The sequence below is a fragment of the Ceratosolen solmsi genome, unplaced genomic scaffold (genome assembly GCF_000503995.2).
Source record: "Ceratosolen solmsi marchali unplaced genomic scaffold, CerSol_1.0 scaffold1, whole genome shotgun sequence".
In the NCBI taxonomy this organism is placed as follows: Eukaryota; Metazoa; Arthropoda; class Insecta; order Hymenoptera; family Agaonidae; genus Ceratosolen; species Ceratosolen solmsi.
In genome coordinates, this window is record NW_011948415.1 from 4,398,655 (window position 1) to 4,412,403 (window position 13,749).

The 13,749-nt window shown below is 39.3% G+C and overlaps 1 protein-coding gene across 1 annotated transcript in view; it reads left to right on the plus strand.

Moving 5' to 3' along the window:
- The window catches only part of LOC105359013 (rho guanine nucleotide exchange factor 10), a 135,421-nt gene that overhangs the window by 14,634 nt on the left and 107,038 nt on the right, over window positions 1-13,749 (plus strand). The gene's annotated exons all lie outside the window — the stretch shown is intronic.

The window sequence follows — 13,749 nt, forward strand, 5'->3', positions numbered from 1 at the left end:
CTCTCTCTCTCTCTCTCTCTCTCTCTCTCTCTCTCTCTATCTCTGCCTTTCTATCTGTTCATCTATCCAACTCATTCTATACTTGCGTACTTATTCCTTTGCTCTTTCCCTGGCACGATCCTTCTCGGTCAAAGTCTCCCTTTCAAGCGAGCAAGTGCTTTAACGAGAAAATATAAGGAGATCGGACCTGAGTTCTTTCGTGTTCGCGAGTTTTGCAAATGAGTCGTAAAGGGCGGAAAATTAGCTGTTAGTTGTTATGTGGATTTTAATTACTTGTTGTTGAAGGGGCATTAAGAAGGCGAAGAGGCGCCCTCCTGAATAAGGGATTCGCTCTTTCACTGGATCGTTCGTTAAAACTGGAGAATTTCAATTTTCAACCATGCGAGAGGCGTGTGCTATGTGCTTTCAAGTATGTCCAACTGACAGCAATTTTTCCCCCCTTTCTCTTTTACCCTAAGCGATGTTACTCTTTCTATGGATTATTATCACCATTAGGTAAAACAATACATCCGATTCGCGACCCCGTTGCCGCAGTTATGCTTCCTGGTGCTATCTGTAGCGCTCGATTTGTCACCAAGCTTTTCCTCCCGAGGGATAAAAACATTTCAATAGCAAATCAAGCGGTACGAATATCATTGGTAAATAAATTTTTTTTTTTTTTTTTTTTCTTATAAATTCTAACTTGCAAGTCAATTATCAACTATAAAGCTCGGATGATTCCATGAAAAACCCTATCAATTCTCTTAAATAAATATGAAATTTTATAACAACGGGTAGTCAGTAAGCTTATCATTACGAAGATTCATCATATTTGCAATGATATTTTCCATCCGATCGATGCCAAGATTCGCTTAAAAATGAAACGAATAACAATGATATCATCGTGAATTTAAGTTCAAAAAAAAAAAAAAAAAAAATTATTATCATATATATTTTTTGCTAGAAAGATTTAAGCATTACGAGTATTTATTATGTACGCTCTTTATCAAATTGACTGGGGTGGGGTGGGATGGAGGGGAGGGGATAACGATTGAATCTAATAAAATTAGTGATACTTTTAGTGGCAATGGTAAAAAAAAATTATGCACGAGTACTAAAGAGGTTAACGGACAGATAACAATATATTAAATCATAGACAAATGTGCAACTCTCATTGTTTTTCACGCCAAATATTTTAACATATACGTAATTCGCATTAATTTCAAAATCGCATTAATCATTGTGTTTTTAACGGAAACTGCATTTTACGAATGTGCGGCCACACGGGAGCATGCCATATCAATCTAAAGCGTAAAATTAACGTCATTATTAACTCGTTCTTCAATCCTCATACAGTGGAGTAATTATCGTATTCTCTCTGCAATTTATCCGTTAAGTAAAAGATACCGCAGTGAATAGACGATAATTTGAATGAACCTAATAATTTTCGTAAATCTGGCCTCACTTTGACAAGGCCCATTGCAGCAGAAGAGCAGCTGCAGACTGTATACTCACGCGAAAAAGTTGAAATCACGAAACGAATGCCAAAGTTGCTCGGTAAGTGGGCACCGAGAATTTCGGCCCGGTTCGTCGGTTGAAGCGGTTGAACTCTTTGAAGCGGATACTGCTGGACCGCCATCACGCAGTAAGAACGACGGCCACTTGGATTCTACGAACGGAAGTAAGTGGAATCACGACTCCTTTATTTCTCTTTTTTCGGTCACCGGGGGACTTGGAATATCCGATGATTTAAAATTGGCCATTTTGCGTTTGACGTTTTAAAGCTGTGCGCAGCGAGCGCGAGACTTATTTCTCCGAACGAAAAAAATGCTTTAATCAGGCACCACGATCATTTATAATGTTGATTGTTTTATGAAAAAGTCCGAGGTTGGTTGGATGATGCCGGGGACGTTTTGCAATTGGAAAAAGACCGGCATCTCATTAACGATCACCCGGAATTTGAAGGTCGCAACACTTGATTAATACTCCCAATGAGTTTCGGTTAAGTGGCTTTTAAGTGGCCAGTTTAATGCGAAAAAAATTATAAACAGATAGATTGAAATTACGAAGAAAATTAAGAAGGCTGTTATAATGTCGATATGGCCGAGTGCGCTCGAATCGTATCGATGCGCAACTCGGAATCTTCATTATTTTCAAATATTTTTAGCACTACGTATTGCCGACTGGTAACGAAGAGCCCCTCGTAAACAATAATTATTTCAGTTTATCTCGCGGTAATGAGCCAGAGCCGCTTATCGTCCGGGTAGGGGAGAAAAATGCGCGACGTGGAGAATTTGTAAGCGCAACCGCAACATCGACCCGCCTTTCAAAACCAGACAAAAACGGCCCGACCTTCGGTATCCGTCGCGGAATAGCCCCCTATGCCCTCCCTAATCTCCCTCAACCCCTCCACCCCTATCCCTCTTCATTCTCCACCCATCCACCTATCGCTATGAAACAGTCGACGGCAGTGTTTCCATCCGTGGACAACACCCAAGAAGAGGAAAGCCAGTTCCTCGTGCCACGATCGGTCTCGTTTAATTTAATCGAGCGTGGCACTCGCCCTTCGGCAACATTTCGAGAGCGTAAGTGTAAAGCGCTCGCTCGGTGCTCCGCAAAAGGAGAAAAGAGATGAAAACGGAGAGTTGGCTCCATTCGTCTGCGTTGGCTCGATGGCGGTGTGACGTGACGATGCGCCGCGAAACGCTAATGGAGAACCGGGGATTGCGTTCGCGCCTCTTATCGTCCTCCCTTCGCCCCACACCCCCACCACCACCACCACCACCCCCCCCCCCACCCCCACCCCAACCCCCCCCCCCCCCCCCAATCACGCTCTCTCACAGTGACCTACGTTACTTGCCACCGTCAACCCCTCAGCAATATCGCACCGTCTCTCGCTCGGCCTGTCGCCGTCGTTCTTTATTATGATAATGGCTAAAATACAGTGACAGTAGTGGCATCGATTTTTTGCGGCTCCACTTCCACCTCCCGCCATTCCGCCCGTTTCTTCTTCTTTTCATAATAAAATGAAATCTCTACGCTGGCCGCAGTGCAACTCCTCTCCCGCCCAGCCTATGTCACTCTTAGCTCGGCCCCGGAGAATTACGCTGGCAAAGTGCAGAACACGATTTCATTCGAATGGACGCGGGATTTTGAATTTACATTGAAAACTTTTAAGGGATGTTGTGCGCTGGCCTTGTGGGAGGAAGAGATTGCTTTCGGAGTGCAGCCTCGAAATCGTGTAATGGAGTACACCGTGAGGAGAGAAGAAAAACGAAATGCTTTTTCCCAAGTTTGTTGGCTTATGCAGCGACATCACACGTACATTCGTTGCTTCACTATAAAAGGCTTTTTAAAGTTAAATTTAAGCCAGCCGTGCGCGCCCAGGGCCGCGCGCCTTTTCGACATTTTATATTTATGTCATGCGTACACGAAATGTAGAAGCAGATATTATCATGATTTATCAAATTTTGCAATTAAACAAGCTATCATGCGAATTAACTGTCTTGTTGTTGAATTTCACCCGCCATAATTCACAGCTAGTTATTTTGAATTTCAATAATCCCGAAATATAGATTCGAATTGAACATCGAATTGCGCATTTACAGATTCCTTTTACCACACAATGCGCGCTTTGCAATTTCAGCTTTCATTCGCGAGCTTTATTCCCGCATTAAGTAGCGTTGATCACATTTTACGATATGAATTATTTTAATCGATCTTTCTCTTTTTTCTTTTTGTTGTTTTTCCAACATTGACACGCTCTTGATTAGACGTTTGAATGGGAGTGATGAAGGATGCCAATAATGTTTTAATAATGGCAACACGACAGGATTATCGAGCGTACGTATAGATTGGAAAAACGTATTAATAGGATAGAGAGGGTTGTCAGTCACGTAAAAAAAAATGTTTGATACAAATTTTAATTTACTACGCAAATGTGTTTCATTTGCCTAATACAGCCAGTGTGTAAATTTTGTGCAGAATAGTTTTTAACTAAAGAAGAGACAAAAAAAAGAACAGATAAAGAAAAGAAAAATCAGCAAATATCAAAATTATAAACATACTGGTAAAAGAGAAAAATATTCGTTCTCACCGAAATGGGGCATTAAGAGAGCTGAAAAAATATTATTCCAATAAGCTGAAAAAGTTTGGACAAATTGAGCTAGCGTCAGTAATAGTAGTAAAAACGTATTTTATAACATTAAGTACATCATAAGTAAATACCTAAGATTAAAATACATCTTCCATGGGATTGGTTTAATATTTCGCCATCCCCGCGCCATTTATTTTAAATTCCCCGTTTCTTTATTCAGTTACGGATATTTACGGAATTGCCGATATTATATTAAATACATTTTATATTATTTGATTTAGAAATATAATTAGCTTGCATAAATATACTTTCCCGTATGCGAAGTGAACATTTGTATTGTCGTTGAATCTTATCGTTTTCTCGTACTTGAATTTACCACAAATTTTTCGAGAATCCACTAAACATCGCAGTAAATTATTATTACGTTTCTACCAAAGTGTTAAAAAAAGTATGTTGTTTTATTTATCACGGCATATCCCATTAGTTACTGCTTCTATTTAATTTTTTTTTTTTTTTTCCCACCTACGTGTCGAGTAAATATATATATATATACAAACATCGTATTAATCATAATTATTGAGTTGGTATGAACGATAATTCTTTGCTAAACCTTCGTAATCATTCTCGGAAATTTCGCTCCAACTACTCAAAATTTCATTTTCTGCTTTACTGATAAATTATCGGCAACGAGAAAAACATCGATTACTTTTTCCCCGATTGATAGTTAGGCGCTCTAACCGTATTGCCTGCCTCTACCATTATAAGTATAATCAGTTTGTATTATATTCTCTTGTTGTTAATATACGTTTTCGTTTCATAATGCCAGTTGAGTGTTATAAATAGCTACTATTAATAATGTTGTTGCATGAAGCATCGTTGGAGAGGAAATAAAAGGCTTGCGTTATTTGTAACGGCTTAGCTCAACAGAGCTCTAGCGGGGCTTTATGTTTCAGCGCAAGCACCATTTGGAGAATTGGAAGCTCGAAAGAAAAAAAGAGAGAAAAAATGAAAAAAAAAAATATATATATATATATATATATATATATATATATCCTCCCCCTCGCGCCGAGCAAACGTACGAGCCATTGCCACAGTGTTTACTTAATACTTCGCAATCGGGCAGCAATGGTCCTGTCAATATAAAATAAATTACAACGAGATAGAAAGTAATCATTGCGCCGCTCCTATCTACGAATTCCATAGCGAGTGGCTGCGAACTTGGCAAAATACGTATAAATACGCTGCTCCACATACACGCGATTGGCCTCTTAACCAAAATATCACTTGGAATAATTATCCATTTTTATAAATCGGTCATTACTTCTATCCATCTAGGATTAATCCTTTTATCCAACTAAGCTACGAAAATTTCATCGCCAGGTCGCACACAATCATTTTGCCGTGCTCCCTTCCACTGATCTATACGCCTTACCTGCCTTACCGCTTTCATAAACAAAGGCGCGATTTTTTTCTTTTAATCCTCCACCCCACCCACGCGCTGCCCCTCTCGCCATTTGCTCTCTCACTCACTCGCTCGCTCACTCTCTTTCACTCTCTCTCTCTCTCTCTCTCTCTCTCTCTCTCTCTCTCTTACTCACTCTCACTCTTACTCACTCTCACTCTTACTCACTCTCACTCTCACTCTCACTCTCTCTCTCTCTCACTCTCTCTATCTATCTCTCTCTCTCTCTCTCTCTCTCTCTCTCTCTCTCTATCTCTCTCTCTCTCTCTCTCTCCGGCGCTCTTTCGCTCGTTCCTATACTCCGTGTCCCCCGCCACCCACTAACCTAAACAAATACCAAGCATTTTAGAAACTGGCCTGATTTTGCGACCGCCTCGATGCTCGACTACATTATTTAAATTCAATTTACTGCTTGCGTATACAAGTACGAGGCTGGGCCCTTCTTTTAACGCCGTAATTTTCCATCGTCCATCTTGTTGTTTCTGCGTTTCCCTTCCTGGCTTTTCTCACACCCGAAGAATAACAGAGCGAGAAAAAACAGCTAAAAGATGCAGCGACCGTTAATCGTTTATCCACTAGGATGCAAAATTTTAAAACTATTTGTCTTTTATATTTTTATTTTCTATCTAAAATTAAAATATATATATATATATATGTATAAAAAAAAAAAAAGAAAATTAAGTAAAATATACATAAAATATGAAAAGTGTTATCTACATGCGCATTTAAATTGAAATTGAAGATAATAGACGAGTTGTTCATGATTCATAAGGCTTTTAACATGTTAATTACGATGGAGAGATAATTTACAATATTTTTAATAATATTTACGACTTTTGTACGAATATCGTGCGACTAACGTGGCGATAAAGTTCATTCTTATACATTTTTATGTTTTAGTCGTGAACGCGATTTAAATGCAAAATCACTTTCAACTATGAATTTGAATGATATTGTTTATTCGCAATGATCATTGTAAAATGAGCGTGTACTTAATCATTATTTTATAACGAGTATTCGAGTGGTGAACGGGAAAAGTGTTTCTTTTTATAAACGAATGCGGTCCCCGTTGCTCGCTCGAAACGAGTTTATTTAAAATAATAAACAGACAAGACTGACACATTGCCAATTTCACCGCATACAACAAAATAGCATACCCACTACAAACGTATTTATCACTTTAAATCCGCAGCTGATAAATAAGGACAAGTATTTTAATGGATTTTAGCGAATGTAATATTGCCGATGTTGATACAAATATAAGGGATATCGGATAACTATGTCGGATATAATTTCACATGTTCAATCCTACTTCAATAAGACACGGCTCTAACGATATTGGATTTTTCATATCAGCGAGGAAAATTCAAAATTACCCTCCGGTTCGGTCACTCTGAAAATGAAGATCGGCCGAAGAATATAATGATTACAAGTAATTTTTCGACTATAGCGATTTAACATAAGCATTCCCAGGATGATTATGGCATTAACATGGCCGTCAGTGACAGCGATTGCCTCGCGCAATCATGTATTTTTATGTTTTTACAACGTGTAACACTGTCGGCAGAGTTTAAAGGTCTGTAATGAGTATAAAATATTCTTATAGGCCTACAGCTTTTTCAATCGACTGCATAGATTCGTTGGCGTAAATTTTCATTTAAAACAGCTCTGTGCTCGAAACGAGCTGTCGAATAATAAACCAATTAATCCGGGACAATAAGAAATGTAAAAATGTATTCCGTTCGTTGAGCGAAAGGTTTCTCTCTCTTTTTTGTTATTTTTTTCTGTTTATTTTTTGTCGTTGTTGTTGTTGTTGTTGTTGTTGTTGTTTTCTACTTTTTTTTTGTTTTGTTTTCATTTCGTTTGTTTTATTTGTCTCGTAACAATAGTAGCGACGACAATAACAACGATAATAATAATCCGAACAGCAGTAGTAATAAAAAAAAATATTAATAATTCGTATTAATAATATAATGAACAGTTATTTCTTCAAGTTTCGTTCGATCGATATATGGGGAATACTATGATATTTCCCAGGAAACGTCTCTTTTTTACTTTAACAAATACTAAAAATGAATTATATCGAATGAATTAGTATTGGTAAAGATGATATTAATAATCATATTTCCTCTCGCCGTTCGAGTTTTGTTATCGAGTACTCGGTACTTTCGGCCGGTCATCTAGGGGAGTCGATAAAGCATCGCATTCTTATACAATTTAATATAACGTTCATACCAATATTATAAATTTATGCTCGTTATGACACACTCGACGTTGTCGAGATGACATTAATTTAGCCTTTTAAACTTCAAGACACGACGCGTAAGCGCGCATTCTCATGGGAATTAATTAGAAAAATTATCAAACACAAAGTCCGATAAAAGTAAAATATGAATGCAAATGGTCGAGATGGCTGTACATTTATGTCAAGATTAACGCTCGTAATATGTAACACGTGCCCAATCGTAATTTCTCCTTGTATTGAATTAAAAAAAGTAGAACAAAATTAAAAAAAATAAATTAAATAAAATAAAATAAAAAATATGAACACGAGTCTTTGAGGTTTCTATTTGTCGAGTGATTGAAAGATACGAGCACTCGACGAGAATGAACAAGACCCGCTCCTATTGCCTCATAATTTCAGATGCGCAGAACCCTCGGCAAACATAATTGTCGAAAAGATGTATATAATAGAATCGAGGTCTGGAGAAACTCGATTGTTCTCGACCTTTATCTTCAATTTTCATTCTTCAACTTAACGTCATCGCCGACTTGTGCTGACTTGTCCGTCCGCGCTAGAAAAAGTCAAACAGAAATCCGGTAAGGAGTCCCGTGAACTCGACACGTTCCTTATCCGTTATCTTCCACAAACGGGCAACATCTCTCAAATTCCCCGTTTCTCCCACTCTCCCTCAACCCATCCCTCGTCCATCCATTAATTCATTCAACCATTCATCTATCCATAGGCCACCCCATATCCAACCACCCGTCGCCAGCGCCTTCGGCACGAGCTCCGGTCGCCCGGCTCGTCTTTTGAACTTTCCCAATATCGAATGTTCTACACATTCAAACACGATGCTAAGGTCAATACAGCAGTCGTATCCTAAAATCCTCCCTGAGTCAATATTTTAGCGCGATCATCCAATGGAATGAAAAGGGGATGAATGCAGGCTGGATAGAAAGGAATAGGCGTAGAAAAACAATGGGGGCGTCCGACAATAGTCCGAAGTCGTTACGGTTATATACGCCTTATAAATCCGACTTCGCGTTATTCCCTCATCCCGAGGGATACCCGGGGCCTCACCATTATCCGCCCATAATTTACCACATATCAATATCGAATATTTTTGATATCCGCGTAATGGCTCGTATCGTGGCTATCGCTCAAGTCGCAGCTCCACGCTCGTAACGACATCTATTTTAAAAGAATCTTATCGATCGGACCTGTCGGGCTCGTCGGTTTTATTGGCTTAGAGGCCGAGTGCGCTGGGCGCACTTGTTCCTCCGTCGTCCGTCAGTTTGGGCTTGGAGGGCGAAAGCGTCGGCGAGTCGCGCCTTTAATCGTTCGATGCGTCAATTTGAGCAGGAAGAAAGTTCAAGGCCAGCAATCGAACGTCGCATTGTTGTTAGTCTCGGCATGACCTCCCGACTTATGTGCCACTGGAGCCAGGCGTGACGTATATGAGCAATAATGCCCAACGCGAGCGAGCGCTCGTGCCTCGGCGAACTAATCGCAATAAATTACAAAATTATATACCGCCGTACGATTAAAGGCCGTTGGATTTAATTTTTTCCCTAAGAACGTCCGACCACGTCCAGCTTGGTTATTCATTCGACCTTATTTTTGAGCCGTTCGTTCGACGCTTCGCCGACCTTATTAGCCGAGAGATTTACAACCTCGAAAGGGGCATCTATTTACTTAATCAGAGTTCGTTGTATTTCAAGTGTAAGTAAAAAGGCTTTTTGTTAATTAGCCTAGCGCATGGTCGTAGGTTAGGGGAAAAGTGTAAGCTGAGGACGTGAGGCGGGCGGTCGTCGCGATGCAATTTCCAGGGACTAATTGAAGAAAGTGAGAGGGACAGTGGGCTGACTGGCGGACATTGGAGTACGCGTGTCGATCGGTGCTCGCGCCTGGTCCGTCGTTCGGTAGCCTGAGGGGCTCGACGGTGATCCGTGATTGGGACGGGAGAGAGAAGAGGTTCGGTAGACTCCGCGACGGTGTTGGGGCGGCCGGTCGTGCGAGCCACGTGCGTTTTCGGACCCATCGCGTACCCCGGCCCTCGCGACGACCCGGTAAAAACAATGGGATGGCTGAACGAGGTCGAGGCGGTGAATGAAAGTCCACGCGGTAACGCCTATATGGCCCTCCCGGCCCCGCGGGCACTCTGCCAATTAATGGCCCACTCGACGCATTAATGTGCCGTGATGCGTGTGAGTGCGTGAGAGCGACCGGGGACAAGTCGTCGGCGTTCCAAGGTTGTCGTGGCTCCGGCGATACGTCGCAGCATACTTTTAACGCGCCTGGTGGTTTATTGGCTGCTATTTATTCGGGCTAATGCCTCGGGCGTGACGGGATTCGGCTTCGGCCGGCCGACGGTGTCAAGTTTCCCGGTTGCGGACGATAGGGTGAGCTACTCATTATCTACGCTATAGGAATTTCGTCTGATTGATGGTAATGATGCTGGGCTTACGGATTCATGATGATTTTCGTTTGTCCGTTGTCCGGGTTCTCTCCGCGCCTCTGCGCCTGCGTCCCAACAGTCGAATATTATCGTAATCCAACGTTGGCTGCTTCGTGAACTGCTGGCGGAAGGCACCGCGTCTGTTATTTATCAGTGTATTAAATGATTTCTGTAGCACTGGTAATGTTGACTTTATACTAATGCGTACGCGAGTCTGTGTAGAGTCAGCAGTTGGGCTTATAATCTGCAGCTAGAAATTGCTAATGTGTCATTCGTTTTGAATAACGAGACTCGATTAGCGCGACAATGACGCTAAGTTTTATAAATATTATTCGGCTGATATTTGTGCGGAGATGTTGAGAAATTTAAGAGCCGATAGAAGAAGCTATGGAGGCTGTGAGTGTGATTATCGTATTTCTGGGGTGTAAGTCTCGAGAGATTGCCCATCTTGGAATAATAAATTTCAAAATACCTCGAAAATTAGAAGGAATTATAATTAGGTTATTTAAGACTTAAAATTAACGCGTTTAAAAGTATTTTCAATGCCTGACATTTTTCTTTGTTTTCTATTATCATTCCTTCTTTTTTCTTTTTTCTTTTTTCATTTTTCTTTTTTTATTACGGTAATCCGACGTGCTATGTGCCTGAAAATTAAATAATTTTTCATATTTCCTGCGTAACAAAGACACGTAATGAGAAACACGATTACCTCTGACATCTTCTTCTCTTACGAAAATATGCAAAGTGAAATACAATTACTTACCTTACGAGGATTTCTTCCTCGGAGCTCGCCCACTCTGAAAAATAAAAGAGGGCAAACAACTTCTCTCGTTAAAGGAGAAAAAAAGGAGGAAATAAAACTATAATTATTTTTTACGAATTGCATCCATCCGTTAAGAGCGAAACTCTTACAAACTTTTTTTCTCTCTTTATTTTTAAGCTCTGTAATAACGATTAATCAGTCGAGGTTTTGAGCAGGAGTGTAAAATTTGTACAAAAAAAAGAAAGAAAAAAGAATGAAAAAAGAAAGAAAAAAGAATGAAAAAGGAAAGAAAAAAGAAAGAAAAAAAAAAGAAGAAAAAAGAAAAACGAGGCATACAGCGCGATATATTTTTTGCTCTTGGATCGGGCGCATTTCGTGATATAAAAGCGACGCCCCGCACTCGCTCGATTTCAAAAAATAAACAGAGAAAACCTTGAGACAACAAAAAGTAAACCGCGCACCTTGTTATTCTAGTGCAAAGCAGACGAAATTGTTCTTCCGCCACAAAGACGAGCGAAGCTCCATACGAATTATTTCGATATACAAACAGGCCATTATCCCGCCAAATTCAAAAGAGCCGCATCATTTTTTCCCTCCCTCGCGCCCTTACCCCCCCCCCCCCTCTATCGCATTACTAACTGTATTTGCGCGACCTTACATAAAAGATTCGAGGTAGCCGCGAGCGGACCGCTCGCGAATTCGGGAGCCAGCATCCCTCGAACCGACTACCCCTAAGCCGCGCTGTCACTAACACATCCGGTGACGTTGTTCCCTCAAAAAGACGGTCAAATCCCGGAAATATCAGATTTCTCGTGCGAGCACCGAACTGGGACTCGGAGAGTCGGCCCTGCTCTCGCCCTTCGTGGCTCCTCCGCTCTTCTGCTCCAGTTTCTCGAGTACGCTCGCGCCTCTAGCCGCTCTCTGCCCCCTCGAGAACTCCGCCCGAAGGGATCCTTCCCGGGATATTGCGAAATAGCGTGCAAATGTTTATCTCTCTCCATGTTTTCGTGCATTTCCCCATGGGGTGACCTACTCGACATTGGGCATTGTTTCAGCAAATAAATGCAAGATTGGATGGACTTGTCGACAGTAAGGGGAGGTAGACTCGTTGTTCATATTTTCTTCTGGCTTTAGCATGAAATTGCAGGACTAAGAAGGACGAATTTTGTGCGGTAAATTGATTGCTCACTGGTGTTTTGTGCATTAAAATTCAATAAGTCATTTAAATTGTTATGTACGGTTGTTAAACTTTATTTTCTTACAAACATTTTCAAAACATGTTTCAATGAACGTTTTCGTATTTCAAATAAGTAGGCCCTCAAATCATTTGCACTTCACTTTCGTTTCGCGTACACGCAATCTCTCTCTCTCTCTCTCTCTCTCTCTCTCTCTCTCTCTCTCTCTCTATCTATCTATCTATCTATCTATCTCGAATGATTACATTAAAAAATATTTGTAAAATTTTAAGGTACAAATATGAAATTATTATATATCAATCAAATATTAATTCAAAAACATATTACTCACTCAATGTGAGCCCTAACATATAGTTTTAAAATTACAAATATTTTGTATTTTCTGTCGATAGGATAACGTTTTTTAATGAAAACTTTCATTACACAAATAATATTAGTCAATGTCCTATACACATCGTATGTTTAATATCGATCAGACTATACTAATTTGTCTAATGTGCGGAGATCAATCAACGCAATTCATTATAATTAAACGCAATGATAAAAATAAACTCGAAAGAAAAATAAAACGGTCTAACGTACAACGATATTTGTTTGTTAAATATTCGAATAAACATTAGAAATTCAAGCATATGGTAAATATAACAATAATTAATGATAATAGATCAACGGTAAAAATGAAATAAACATTTTTAACAATATAATATAAACGGCAATGAATTTTCTATCAAAGTTAATATCTATAATAATTCCAACGAACATTAATCAATGAAGTTTGGGTAAACATAGATATTGTTTTAGCTTGATATTCCATAGAAAGATACGCTAAATCGTCAGATAAAATACAAAGCTTTTTTTATCAACTAATATTTTAATCGACATAAATTTAATATTGAATATGGCATAATTGCATGCGTGTGTGCGTGCGAGGGCACACGTGTGCGTCTATATTTTACTCTCTACAGGTACAATCTTATTGACACACGTTAGTTACATTATGTTTGCCCAACCTTTATTAAAAAGAATGACCAACGAATATCATTTTAATAACAAAGTATTTCATTGCTGTTAACGAACGATTCTCTGCTTATTAATAATATTCTGAATAATTTTCTTTTACACGAGCATAATTGTACCATTGATTGATTTTATTTTTCGCGACAACTGATAAGGTCTTTGACAATTTATAAGGATTTATTTCGTACATTATGAAATATTAAAAAAAAAAAAATCTTAAATACAGAATAATCGTAGCACATTATATTCTATCAAACATATATTACAATATTTCGTAAAATTAATACTCGTAATAAATGTATTGATAACATATCTCTACAACGCCCTCTAAGAAAATTGTACTATTGTTTAACAAATGTAAACTTGTTTAACAAATTTTCTTCACCAATACTGAATATAAATTTTCATAATTAAGAAGAGAAAGCGTATTATAAGATTTATTCCGATATTAAGAATGTAAACTAATTGTCAGTGCCTTTACTCAAAGGCCTCTATATTATTTCTATGATCATTGCTTGTCAAACATTGTTTTTGTTTTGTTTTTGTTTTGTTTT